Source organism: Antechinus flavipes, unplaced genomic scaffold, assembly GCF_016432865.1.
Source record: "Antechinus flavipes isolate AdamAnt ecotype Samford, QLD, Australia unplaced genomic scaffold, AdamAnt_v2 unplaced_scaffold74, whole genome shotgun sequence".
Taxonomy (NCBI): Eukaryota; Metazoa; Chordata; class Mammalia; order Dasyuromorphia; family Dasyuridae; genus Antechinus; species Antechinus flavipes.
In genome coordinates this window covers 1-12,980 of record NW_026262382.1, presented here as the reverse complement: position 1 = coordinate 12,980, position 12,980 = coordinate 1, and the positions used below count along the sequence as shown (strand labels likewise).

At 45.1% G+C, this 12,980-nt stretch overlaps 1 long non-coding RNA gene across 3 annotated transcripts; it reads right to left on the bottom strand.

Annotated features, from left to right (window-relative positions):
- Positions 1-1,028: 1,028 nt before the first annotated feature.
- Positions 1,029-11,499, bottom strand: LOC127543353 (uncharacterized). Of its 3 annotated transcripts, none has more exons than XR_007949215.1 (4): positions 11,231-11,499; positions 10,449-10,493; positions 2,673-2,749; positions 1,029-1,203 (listed from the first exon to the last, which is right to left on the bottom strand). It is a non-coding gene; the product is annotated as an uncharacterized LOC127543353 (long non-coding RNA). The 3 variants fall into 3 exon arrangements; XR_007949213.1 differs by having other exon boundaries at positions 2,673-2,746; positions 11,231-11,481; XR_007949214.1 differs by lacking the exon at positions 10,449-10,493 and having other exon boundaries at positions 2,673-2,746; positions 11,231-11,468.
- Positions 11,500-12,980: the final 1,481 nt, after the last annotated feature.

Genomic DNA, 12,980 nt, shown 5'->3' with positions numbered 1-12,980 from the left:
ACATAGTAGGCATTCACAATATATCTCTCACATGTGTATGCATTGACAGTATCTCTCTCACATGTGTATGCATTGACAGTATCTCTCTCACATGTGTGTGCATTCACAATATATCTCTCACATGTGTATGCATTCACAGTATCTCTCTCACATAAGTATGCATTCACAGTATCTCTCTCACATGAGCATTCACAGTATCTCTCTCACATATGTATGCATTCACAGTATCTCTCTCACATGAGTATGCATTCACAGTATCTCTCTCACATGTGTATGCATTCACAGTATCTCTCTCGTCTCTTGGTTCCGACAGGTCCCTTTCTCAAAATCCCCTTCCTTGGCTTTGGCTATGACCCTGAATCCCTAATTCAGGTAACCCTTTTTGGATCTGATCTCGGTATAAAGACAGAGTGAAATGTGGTCTGGGTCTAGTTTCTGCCACCCTGCTTTCCAGTGTTCCAGGAAGTTGTTGTTGTTGTCGTTGTCGTTTGTTGTTTGTTGTTGTTTATTGGGGGGGGGGGGGGGGGGGGTGAAGGAGAGGGGTTAGTCCAATACCGATTGCCTGGCATTGGAGCTTGGAGCTTAGTCTTTATCAAACACTTTCTCCTTCATATTCCTTACCTAAACTGTTCCACAGACCAAGCACTACTTTGGGGGTTTCAATTTCTTAAATACATTGGAAATCTAGTTAGTAAATGCTAAGACTACTCCCTTCTCCATAACTGCTCTTTTTTTTTTTTTTTTTTTTTTGGATACTGTTTGAATTCATTATGCTTCCACCAAAAATGAATGAATCATATGGTTTCTTAACTGGAACTGGAAGTGGCCATAAGGGAAAGAATCTTGGAAGTCAAAAGTTTTTATTTCTTTGTTAGTTTTAAGCAGCTCATACCTCCATAGTTTTCTTTCCTAGAATATTTGAATTTTGTTTCAGTTTTGTCTGGGGAAACTCATCAATGTCTTCTTCCAATTTTTCTTGGCTAAATAGGGGTTCTGTAAGTATTCCATTTGTGTGTGTGTGTGTGTGTGTGTGTGTGTGTGTGTGTGTGTGTGTGTGTGTTTGTGGGGCAATTTATATTTTTGTTAATATGCATTCTTTTTGTGGAGATCTTCCTTCTTCTTCAATATCAAATCAAACCCACAGCAATGGCTTTGCTTTCATCTTTGTGGATTGTTCATTCATCTTTTTCATTTTGGATCTTGCTGGTTTGAATTGGGGGAAAAAAAAAAAAAAAAAGACAATTAGCCAATTATTTATCTCTTAATTTCTCTCCCTGACCCCATAGCCAAATCCCCAGCTCCTAATCCTTATTTTCTCTGAGTTCAGCATTGAGCATTTTCCAAGGTGGCTTTTAGTAAACTATTCACGCAATTCGTTACTTTCTTCTCTCTCCCCCTCTTCCTCAGCAGCAACTGTATCAAGCACCACAACTACAGTAAAGAAAACCCATAGAAGCAATCAGAACAAAGCTTTGCCTGCATCCCTCAGATCAACCAGAGGGACTTGCTTTCTGAATCCTGTGGTTTTTTAGGGGGAACACCTTGGCCTGATTGGGGGGGGGGGGGGGGGGGGAGGGAGGGAGGGAGGGAAACAAGCCAACCCCTTCCCTGCCCCCCCCCAAGAAATTCATTGATTTCCAGTCCTGGAGCAAGCAGCCAACTTAATCTCTAGTTCCTGAACTATACCTAATAGCAAAGTTCTAAATCAGAGGTAATTAGCCCTTTGGCACAAAGCCTGACCGGCAGGTAGCAAACATTGAATATATACTTATGTGCTTAATATAACATGGTAGTAGTATGTAATATATCTACTAGACATATAATACTACACTATGACATAGTAATATAACACTATACTGAATGTATGCCCCCCCCAGTTCATCTATCTAATACCAGAATCCACAAACTAAAAGAAAAAATGAATTTTTTATTTCAATTTATCATTTTGAGTACCACTACTAGGACCCCTCCCTCCACAATCTCTTGCTGGAAAATACATCCCCCTCCCACTCCTCCCCACTTCCCCTCCTCAGAGCCCTTAAACTCAGGGATACCCAAGCTGGGAGGGGGGGGGGGGGGGGGGAAGAAAAATAAGATTCCTTCTTGCCAAGAGGAGGAGACAAGTTACAACTCTTCAGGCTTTGCAGAATTAAATGGGAGGCCCAGGTAGTAGAGAGAAGAAAGAAGAACAATTGGGGGGAAAGGGGTGGGAATGGGGGGGCGCTTTTATCCTCGGTAAGAAGTTGCTGTCCCTATGAACTTATTTCAGAATGCTATTATTTAAACATTTTAAAATGGGGGGGGGGGTGGAATATATGAAAGTAGACACTGATTGCAAAGGTGGCATTGTCACCAAATCAATGTGGGTACAAAGATAAGCTTTTAAGCCATCTTGTGTGAAGTTTTTGTTATGTTTTGTTTTTTAAGAAAGAAAAATGGAACAGCAAAAATGAATTAATCATATGGCTTCTCAATGGCAGCTGAAGGTGAGGATAAGGCAAAGAGTATGAAACTCAAAAGGTCTCTTGTCTTTCTTCTTCTTCTTCTTCTTTTTTTTTTTTTTAAAGAAACAAATGTAAACACATTGTTCTAAATGTAACTGAGGAAAATTTTTAAAGAAATATATTTCTTTACATATAAAAATGCATGCATACACACATGAATGAACGAACCCATAGCAGTTACTGTCTTTAAAGGCAAACACTATTATAGCAAAGTAGGCTTGGGGCATCCATGGCACCAGGTCCTGCTGGGGAAAAAGAAAAAAATTTTAAAAATGAGGAAAATTCCCCTATGCCCACGAAAGACCAAGAGAAAACTTTTAGTAACATAGTATCATTGTGTTCCTTATTTTCAAAAGTTCAGAGCACCCACATTGTGAATAACTGCTTAAGAAGCATGTTCATAACACTGGGAAATGAATATAAACTGCTTGCATTTTTTGTTTTTCTTCCCGGGTTATTTATACCTTCTGAATTCAATTCTCCCTGTGCACAAGAAACCGTTCGGTTCTGCACACATATGTTTTGTTTTTTTTTTTTTTTTTTTTAAATAAATTTTATTTTATTTAATAATAACTTCGCATTGACAGAATCCATGCCAGGATAATTTCTACACGACATTATCCCTTGCAATACTTATGTTTCGTCTTTTCCCCTCCCTCCTCTCTCCCCCCCCCCAAGGATGGCAAGCAGTCCTATATATGCTAAACATGTTGCAGTATATCCTAGATACAATACATATTTGCAGAATGCACACATATGTTGTATCTAGGATATACTGCAAACCATTCAACATGTAAAGGACTGCTTGTATCTGGGGGAAGAGGTGGAGGGAGGGAGGGAGGGAGGGGGAAAAATCGGAACAGAAGTGAATGCAAGGATAATGCTGTAAAAAATTACCCTGGCATGCGTTCTATCAATAAAATGTTATTTAAAAAAAGAAGAAGAAGAAGAAGAAGAATGAGAAGAAAGGAAGAAGAAGAAGAAGAAGAAGAAGAAAGAAGAAGAGAAGAGAAGAAGAAGAAGAAGAAGAAGAAGCATGTTCATAGAAGCCAGTGCAAGGGATAATGTTGTTAAAACTACCCTGGCATATGTTCTGTCAATAAAAAGTTACATATATTGAAAAAAAAAGAAAAAAAAAAGAAAAAGAAAGAAAGAAATGACCAGAAGGATGAAACAGAGTAAAGTAATAAGGTTCCAGGAGGGGGGAGGGAGGGAGACAGAGACAGAGAGACAGAGGGGAGTGTGTTTGGGGGAAGTGGAAGAAAGGGTGTTTTGAACCGGTTCCAGGTCCCAGAGATTTTTCCAAAATGCTACGCTGAAAAGGGACCCAGCTTGGCCCACTCTGACAAACCTGTTTCCTTTCTATTGGGTCCAGGAAGCTATCTAGGAGGCCTAGTGGTTTCTAGGGGTGTTGAAAAAGCCAGGGGACCCACAAGTTTGGCCCAAGGCTAAAGATTTTCCCAGACTGCCTTTCCACAGGCCAAAGCAGCCACGCAGACAGATCCCTATTGCTCAAAGTCTTCTGTTGCAAGTCCCGGACCAAAAGGGGAGAGAGAGACAGGAGCACTTCCTTTCAGGAGGACAAAGGGGTGGTGTTCACCTTTTTCAGCCAGGTCTAGAGCTTTTTCCAAAGTTCTCTTCAGGGCAAAAAGCTGATTACTGCCACATAGACCCACACCCTTGGCCCTTTAATTCTTTTAATCTTATTTATTTTTTGTTTGTTTTTGTTTGTTTGTTTGTTTGTTTTTTAGAGTAACAAGGCCCTAGGAGGGAGAGAGACAGAGAGACAGACATGGAGAGGCAGAGAGAAAGGGGGACTGTGGTTGGGGGGGGAGAGATTAAAGGGAGTTTTGAACCCGGCTCCAGGTCCCAGAGAGTTTTGCAAAAGCCACACTGAAAAGGACCCAGCTTGGCCCACTCAGACAAACCTGGCTTTCTTTCCATTCGAGTGCCAGGAATCTAAATAAGAGGCCTAGTGGTTTCTAGGGGTGTTGAGAAAGACAGGAGACCCACAAGCCTAGCCCCCATGGCTAAGATTTTCCCAGACTGCCCCTTTCATAAGCCAAAAACATGCCGCACAGACAGATAGGCCTATTGCTCAAAGTTTTTCTGTTGCAAGTCCCAGGACCAAATGGGAGAGAGAGACAGGAGCACTTCCTTTCAGAAGGGGAAAGGGAGGTGTCCACCTTTTTCCCAAAGCTCTCCTCAGGGCACAAATCTGATGACAGCCACATAGAGCCACACCCTTGGCCATTCAATTTTTAACATTTTATTTATTTATTGGGGGTTTGTTTGTTCTTTAAGTTTTTTTTGTTTCTTTGTTTGTTTGTTTGTTTGTTTTTTGTTTTTTAAGGTAACAAGGGCGGGCAGGGGACAGAGAGAAAGAGAGAGAGAGAGAGAGAAAGGGGGAGTGTGTTTGGGGGGGAGCGGATTAAGGGAGTTTTGAACCCGGCTCCAGGGCCAGAGAGTTTTGCAAAAGCCCCGCTGAAATGGACCCAGTTTGGCCACCCAGACACACCTGGCTTTCTTTCCATCCGGTCCCTGGAAGCTCAGGAAGAGGCCTGGTGCTTTCTAGGGGTGTTGAGAAAGACAGGGACCCCTCTAGAGCTTTCCAAAGTTCTCCTCAGGGCCACAAACCTGATGACCGCCACATAGAGCCAGACCCTTGGCCTGCGTAGTTTTTTTAAAATTTTACTGATTTATTGACGGATTGATTTTTTTTTTTTTTTTTTTTAAGGTAACAAGGGCCGGGGGAGAGAGAGACACAGAGAAGGACAGAGAGAAAGGGGGAGTGTGTTTGGGGGGGAGCGGATTAAAGGAGTTTCGAACCGGCTCAGGTCCCAGAGAGTTTTGCAAAAGCCCCGCTGAAAAGGACCCAGCTGGGCCCACCCAGACACACCTGGCTTTCTTTCCATCGGGTATGGAAGCTAGGAAGAGGCCTGGTGCTTTCTAGGGGTGTTGAGAAAGACAGGGACCCCACTAGAGCTTTTCAAAGTTCTCCAGGGCCACAAACCTGATGACCGCCACATAGAGCCAGACCTTGGCTGTGTAGTTTTTTTAAATTTTTACTGATTTATTGACGGATTGATTTTTTTTTTTTTTTTTTTAAGGTAACAAGGCCGGGGGAGAGAGAGACACAGAGAAAGAGAGAGAGAGAAAGGGGGATTGTGTTTGGGGGAGCGGATTAAAGGGAGTTTTGAACCGGCTCCAGGTCCCAGAGAGTTTTGCAAAAGCCCCGCTGAAAAGGACCCAGCTTGGCCCACCCAGACACACCTGGCTTTCTTTCCATCCGGGTCCCTGGAAGCTCAGGAAGAGGCCTGGTGCTTTCTTGGGGTGTTGAGAAAGACAGGGGACCCCACTAGAGCTTTTCCAAAGTTCTCTCAGGGCCACAAACCTGATGACCGCCACATAGAGCCAGACCTTGGCCTGTGTAGTTTTTTAAAATTTTACTGATTTATTGACGGATTGATTTTTTTTTTTTTTTTTAAGGGTAACAAGGGCCAGGGGAGAGAGAGACACAGAGATAGAGAGAGAGAGAAAGGGGGATTGTGTTTGGGGGAGCGGATTATTAAAGGAGTTTCGAACCCGGCTCCAGGTCCCAGAGAGTTTTGCAAAAGCCCCGCTGAAAAGGACCCAGCTTGGCCCACCCAGACACACCTGGCTTTCTTTCCATCCGGGTCCCTGGAAGCTCAGGAAGAGGCCTGGTGCTTTCTAGGGTGTTGAGAAAGACAGGGGACCCCACTAGAGCTTTTCCAAAGTTCTCCTCAGGGCCACAAACCTGATGACCGCCACATAGAGCCAGACCCTTGGCCTGTGTAGTTTTTTAAAATTTTACTGATTTATTGACGGATTGATTTTTTTTTTTTTTTTTTTAAGGGTAACAAGGGCCGGGGGAGAGAGAGACACAGAGAAAGAGACAGAGAGAGAAAGGGGAGTGTATTTGGGGGGAGCGGATTAAAGGGAGTTTTGAACCCGGCTCCAGGTCCAGAGAGTTTTGCAAAAGCCCCGCTGAAAAGGACCCAGTTTGGCCACCCAGACACACCTGGCTTTCTTTCCATCCGGGTCCCTGGAAGCTCAGGAAGAGGCCTGGTGCTTTCTAGGGGTGTTGAGAAAGACAGGGGACCCCACTAGAGCTTTTCCAAAGTTCTCCTCAGGGCCACAAACCTGATGACCGCCACATAGAGCCAGACCCTTGGCCTGCGTAATTTTTTAAAATTTTACTGATTTATTGACGGATTGATTTTTTTTTTTTTTTTTTAAGGTAACAAGGGCCGGGGGAGAGAGAGAGACACAGAGAAAGAGACAGAGAGAAAGGGGAGTGTGTTTGAGGGGAGCGGATTAAAGGGAGTTTTGAACCCGGCTCCAGGTCCCAGAGAGTTTTGCAAAAGCCCCGCTGAAAAGGACCCAGCTTGGCCCACCCAGACACACCTGGCTTTCTTTCCATCCGGGTCCCTGGAAGCTCAGGAAGAGGCCTGGTGCTTTCTAGGGGTGTTGAGAAAGACAGGGGACCCCACTAGAGCTTTTCCAAAGTTCTCCTCAGGGCCACAAACCTGATGACCGCCACATAGAGCCAGACCCTTGGCCTGTGTAGTTTTTTAAAATTTTACTGATTTATTGACGGATTGATTTTTTTTTTTTTTTTTTAAGGGTAACAAGGGCCCGGGGGAGAGAGAGACACAGAGAAAGAGACAGAGAGAAAGGGGAGTGTATTTGGGGGGAGCGGATTAAAGGGAGTTTTGAACCCGGCTCCAGGTCCCAGAGAGTTTTGCAAAAGCCCCGCTGAAAAGGACCCAGTTTGGCCCACCCAGACACACCTGGCTTTCTTTCCATCCGGGTCCCTGGAAGCTCAGGAAGAGGCCTGGTGCTTTCTAGGGGTGTTGAGAAAGACAGGGGACCCCACTAGAGCTTTTCCAAAGTTCTCCTCAGGGCCACAAACCTGATGACCGCCACATAGAGCCAGACCCTTGGCCTGCGTAATTTTTTAAAATTTTACTGATTTATTGACGGATTGATTTTTTTTTTTTTTTTTTTTAAAGGGTAACAAGGGCCCGGGGGAGAGAGAGACACAGAGAAAGAGACAGAGAGAAAGGGGGAGTGTGTTTGAGGGGAGCGGATTAAAGGGAGTTTTGAACCCGGCTCCAGGTCCCAGAGAGTTTTGCAAAAGCCCCGCTGAAAAGGACCCAGCTTGGCCCACCCAGACACACCTGGCTTTCTTTCCATCCGGGTCCCTGGAAGCTCAGGAAGAGGCCTGGTGCTTTCTAGGGGTGTTGAGAAAGACAGGGGACCCCACTAGAGCTTTTCCAAAGTTCTCCTCAGGGCCACAAACCTGATGACCGCCACATAGAGCCAGACCCTTGGCTGTGTAGTTTTTTAAAATTTTACTGATTTATTGACGGATTGATTTTTTTTTTTTTTTTAAGGGTAACAAGGGCGGGGGAGGAGAGAGAGACACAGAGAAAGAGAGAGAGAGAAAGGGGATTGTGTTTGGGGGGAGCGGATTAAAGGGAGTTTCGAACCCGGCTCCAGGTCCCAGAGAGTTTTGCAAAAGCCCCGCTGAAAAGGACCCAGCTTGGCCCACCCAGACACACCTGGCTTTCTTTCCATCCGGGTCCCTGGAAGCTCAGGAAGAGGCCTGGTGCTTTGTAGGGGTGTTTGAGAAAGACAGGGGATCCCAGAAGCCTGGTCCCAAGGCTAAAGACTTTCCCAGATTGCCCTTTCCACAGGCCCAAAGCATGGGCGCAGAAAGATGCCTATTGCTCAAAGTTTTTCTGTTGCAAGTCCCAGGACCAAATTGGGGGGGGGGGGGGGGGGGGTAAGGGGGGGAAGGAAGAGGAGAGGAAGAGAGAGAGTAAGGGGGGGGTGGGGGGTGGGGGGAGAGGAGCACTTCCTTTCAGAAGGAGAAAGAGAGGTGTCCACCTTTTCCAGCCAGATCTAAGAGCCTTTTCCAAGGTGGCTTTGAGTTATATATTCTCCCAATTCCTTACTTTCTTCTCTCCCCGCCCTCTCTTCCTCAGCAGCAACCGTAGCGAGCAACATCACAACAACTACAGGGAACAAAACCCACAGAAGCAATCACAACAAAGCTTGGCCCGCCTCCCGCAGATTGTGGTCGGCACCTAGAACCAGCGGGACTTCCTGTAGTTTTGTTTTTTTTTTTTTTTTTTTTTTTTTTTTTTGGGGGGGGGGGGGAATCCCTTGGCCAGCTGGAGGGAGCAAAGGGAAGAATAGGGAAATAAACCAACCCTTTTTTCTCCCTTAAGACATTCATTGTTCTCCAGTCCTGCAGTAATCAGTCAACTTAATCTCTAGCCCCTAGGCTACACCTAATAGCAAAGTTCTAAATCAGGGTAATTCTCCCTTTGTTACAATGCCTGAATGACAGGTAGCAAGCATTGAATATATACTTATGTGCTTAATATAACACTGTAGTACTATGTAATATATCTACTAGACATATAATACTACACTGTGACATAGTAATAGAACACTATACTGAATGTCCCCCCCCCCCTCCAGTTTACATATCTAATACCAGAATCCACAAGCTAAAAAAAAAAAAAAAAAAAAAAAAAAAATTAAAATTTTTGTTCAATTGATTATTTTGAGTACCACTACTAGGACCCCTGCCTACACAATCTCTTGCTGGAAAATACTCTCTCCCCATTCTTCCGTTCCCCTCCTCAGAGCCCTTAAACTGAAGGATCCCCAGGCTGGAAGGAGGAAAAAAAAAAAAAAAAAAAGTAAAACAAAGGTTCTTTCTTGCCACGAGGAGGAGACAAAGTACAACTCTTCAGGTTTTGCAGAATTAAATGGGAGGCCCAGGGGTGATAGAAAGAAGAAAGGAGAACGATTGGGGAGGGGGGGGGGGGGGGGGGGAGGGGAGGAAGGGGGCGGCTTTTATTCTCGAAAACAAGTTGCTGTCCGTAAACTAATCTATTTATTTAGTGCTGTCCCAATCAGACTTCCAAGAAAGTATTTTAATGACCTAGAAAAAATAGCAACACAATTCATATGGAAGAACAAAAGGTGGAGAATTTCAAGGGAATTAATGAAAAAAAAAAAAAAAAATTCAAATGAAGGCGGCCTAGCTGTGTGCCTGATCGAAAACTATATTATAAAGCAACCGTCACCAAAAATTGGTATTGACTAAGAAATGGATGAGTTGATCAGTGGAATAGGTTAGGTTCACAATGCAAAATAGTCAATAACTGTAGCAATCTAGTGTTTGACAAACCCCAAGATCCCAAGTTTTGAGAAAAGAATTCATTATTTGAGCAAAACTACTGGGAAAACTGGAAATTAGTATGGCAGAAATCAGGTATTGACCCACACTTAACAGCATATACCAAGAAAAGATCAAAATGGGCCCATGAAATATTATTGTTCTGTAAGAAATGACCAGCAGGATGAATACAGAGAGGCTTGGAGAGACCTTCATGAACTGATGCTAAGTGAAATGAGCAGAACCAGGAGATCATTATACACTTCGACAACGATATTGTATGAGGACATATTTTGATGGAAGTGGATTTCTTTGACAAAGAGACCTGAGTTTCAATTGATAAATGACGGACAAAAGCAGCTACACCAAAGAAAGAACACTGGGAAACGAATGTGAACTATCTGCATTTTTGTTTTTCTTCCCGGATTATTTATACCTTCTGAATCCAATTCTCCCTACGCAACAAGAGAACTGTTCGCTTCTGCAAACATATATTGTATCTAGGATATACTGCAACATAGCCAACATATAAAGGACTGCTTGCCATCTAGGGGAGGGGGTGGAGGGAGGGAGGGGAAAAAAATCGGAACAGAAATGAGTGTCAATATAATGTAATTATTAAATAAAAAATAATAAAAAAAAAAGAAAAAAAAAAAATGGGCCATGATTTAGACGTAAGGATCGAGATCATAAACAAATTAGAGGAACATTGGATACTTTACCTCTCAGACTTGTGGAGGAGGAAGGAATTGGTGACCAAAGAAGAACTAGAGAGCATTATTGAACACAAAATGGGAAATTTGGATTACATCAAATGAAAAAGCCTTTGTCCAAACAAAACTAATGCCAACAAGATTAGAAGGGAAGCAACAAACTGGGAAAACATTTTTAAAGTGAAAGGTTCTGATAAAGGCCCCATTTCCAAAATATAGAGAGAATGGACTACTTTATAAGAAACCAAGCCATCCTCCCTTTGATAAAGGGTCAAAGGATATGAACAATTTTCAGATAATGTGAAATTGAAACTCTTTCCACTCCTATGAATGAGTGTCCCAAATCACTGTTGATCAGAGAAATGCAAATTAAGACCACTCTGAGATACCACTACATCCCTGTCAGATGGGCTAAGATGACAGGAAAAAAAATAATGATGACTGTTGGAGGGGGGATGCGGGGGAAACTGGGACACTGATGCATTGTTGCTGCAGTTGTGACCGGATCCAACCTGTTCTGGAGAGCAAGCTGGAATTCTGCCCCAAAGTCATTAAACTGTGCATACCCTTTGATCCAGCAGTGCTACTACTGGGCTTAGACCCCAAAGAGATACTGAAGAAGGGAAAGGGACCTGTATGTGCCAAAATGTTTGTGGTAGCCCTGTTTGTGAAGGGATGCCCATGCCTTGGAGAATGGTTGGGTAAAATGTGTTATAAGAATGTGAAGGAATATGATTGCTCTGTAAGAAACGATCAGCAGGATGAAGACAGAGAGGCTTGGAGAGACTCACATGAACTGATGCTGAGTGAAAGGAGCAGAAGCAGGAGATCATTACACACTTCAACAACGATACTGTCCGAGGATGGATTCTAATGGAAGTGGATGTCTTCGACAAAGAGAAGAGCTTACTCGGTTCCGGTTGGTCAATGATGGACAGAAGCAGCTACAACCCAAAGAAAGAACACTGGGAAATGAGTGTAAACTGTTTGCATTTTTGTTTTTCTTCCCGGCTTATTTCTACCTTCTGAATCCAATTCTTCCTGTGCAACAAGAGAACCGTTTGGTTCTGCACACATATATTGTATCTAGGATACACTATAACATATTTAACATGTATAAGCCATGTCAAATGCCATCTAGGGGAGTGGGTGGAGGGAAGAAAGGGAAAAGTTGGAACAGAAGCGAGTGCAAGGGATAATGTTGTCAAAAATTACCCAGGCATATGTTCTGTCAATAAAAAGTTACAATAGAAAGACAAGACAAGACAAGACAAGACAAGACAGGACAGGACCAGCAGGATGAATACAGAATATTGTAATAAGGTCCTAGGAGGGAGGGAGGGAGGGAGGGAGGGAGAAAGAGACAGAGAGAGACAGACAGAGAGAGAGAGACATAGAGACACACAGAGGGGGAGAGAGAGAGAGAGAGAGAGAGAGAGAGAGAGAGAGAGAGAGAGAGAGAGAGGCAGGCAGGCAGAGGGGGGGGGGGGGCAGGCAGAGGGGCAGAGAGAGAGAGAGAGGGGCAGAGAGAGAGAGAGGGGGAGAGAGAGGGCAGAGAGAGAGAGAGGGGGGGGGGCAGGCAGAGGGGGGGGGGCAGGCAGAGGGGCAGAGAGAGAGAGAGAGAGAGAGAGGCAGAGACAGAGGGGGGGCAGAGAGACAGAGGAGGGCAGAGACAGAGAGAGAGAGAGAGAGGGGGGGGGAGAGACAGAGGACAGAGAGACAGAGGGGGGGACAGAGACAGAGAGAGGACAGAGAGAGAGGGCAGAGAGAGAGAGAGAGAGAGGAGAGAGAGAGAGAGAGGGCAGAGAGAGAGAGAGAGAGACAGAGAGAGGCAGAGACAGAGGGGGGGGCAGAGAGACAGAGGGAGGGCAGAGACAGAGAGAGAGAGAGAGAGACAGAGAGAGAGAAGAGAGACAGAGGGGGGGGCAGAGAGACAGAGAGGCAGAGAGACAGAGGGACAGAGAGGCAGAGAGGCAGAGAGGCAGAGAGGCAGAGAGGCAGAGAGGCAGAGAGGCAGAGAGGCAGAGAGGCAGAGAGGCAGAGAGGCAGAGAGGCAGAGAGGCAGAGAAAGAGACAGAGACAGAGAGAGAGACAGAGAGAGAGACAGAGACAGAGAGAGAGGCAGAGAGGCAGAGACAGGGGCAGAGAGGCAGAGACAGGGGCAGAGAGACAGAGACAGAGAGAGAGGCAGAGACAGAGAGAGAGGCAGAGAGGCAGAGAGGCAGAGAGGCAGAGAGGCAGAGAGGCAGAGAGGCAGAGAGGCAGAGAGGCAGAGACAGAGACAGAGACAGAGACAGAGACAGAGAGAGAGACAGAGAGAGAGACAGAGAGAGAGACAGAGAGGCAGAGACAGGGGCAGAGAGGCAGAGACAGGGGCAGAGAGGCAGAGACAGGGGCAGAGAGGCAGAGACAGAGACAGAGAGAGAGACAGAGACAGAGAGAGAGGCAGAGACAGAGAGAGAGGCAGAGAGGCAGAGAGGCAGAGAGGCAGAGAGGCAGAGAGGCAGAGAGGCAGAGAGGCAGAGAGGCAGAGAGGCAGAG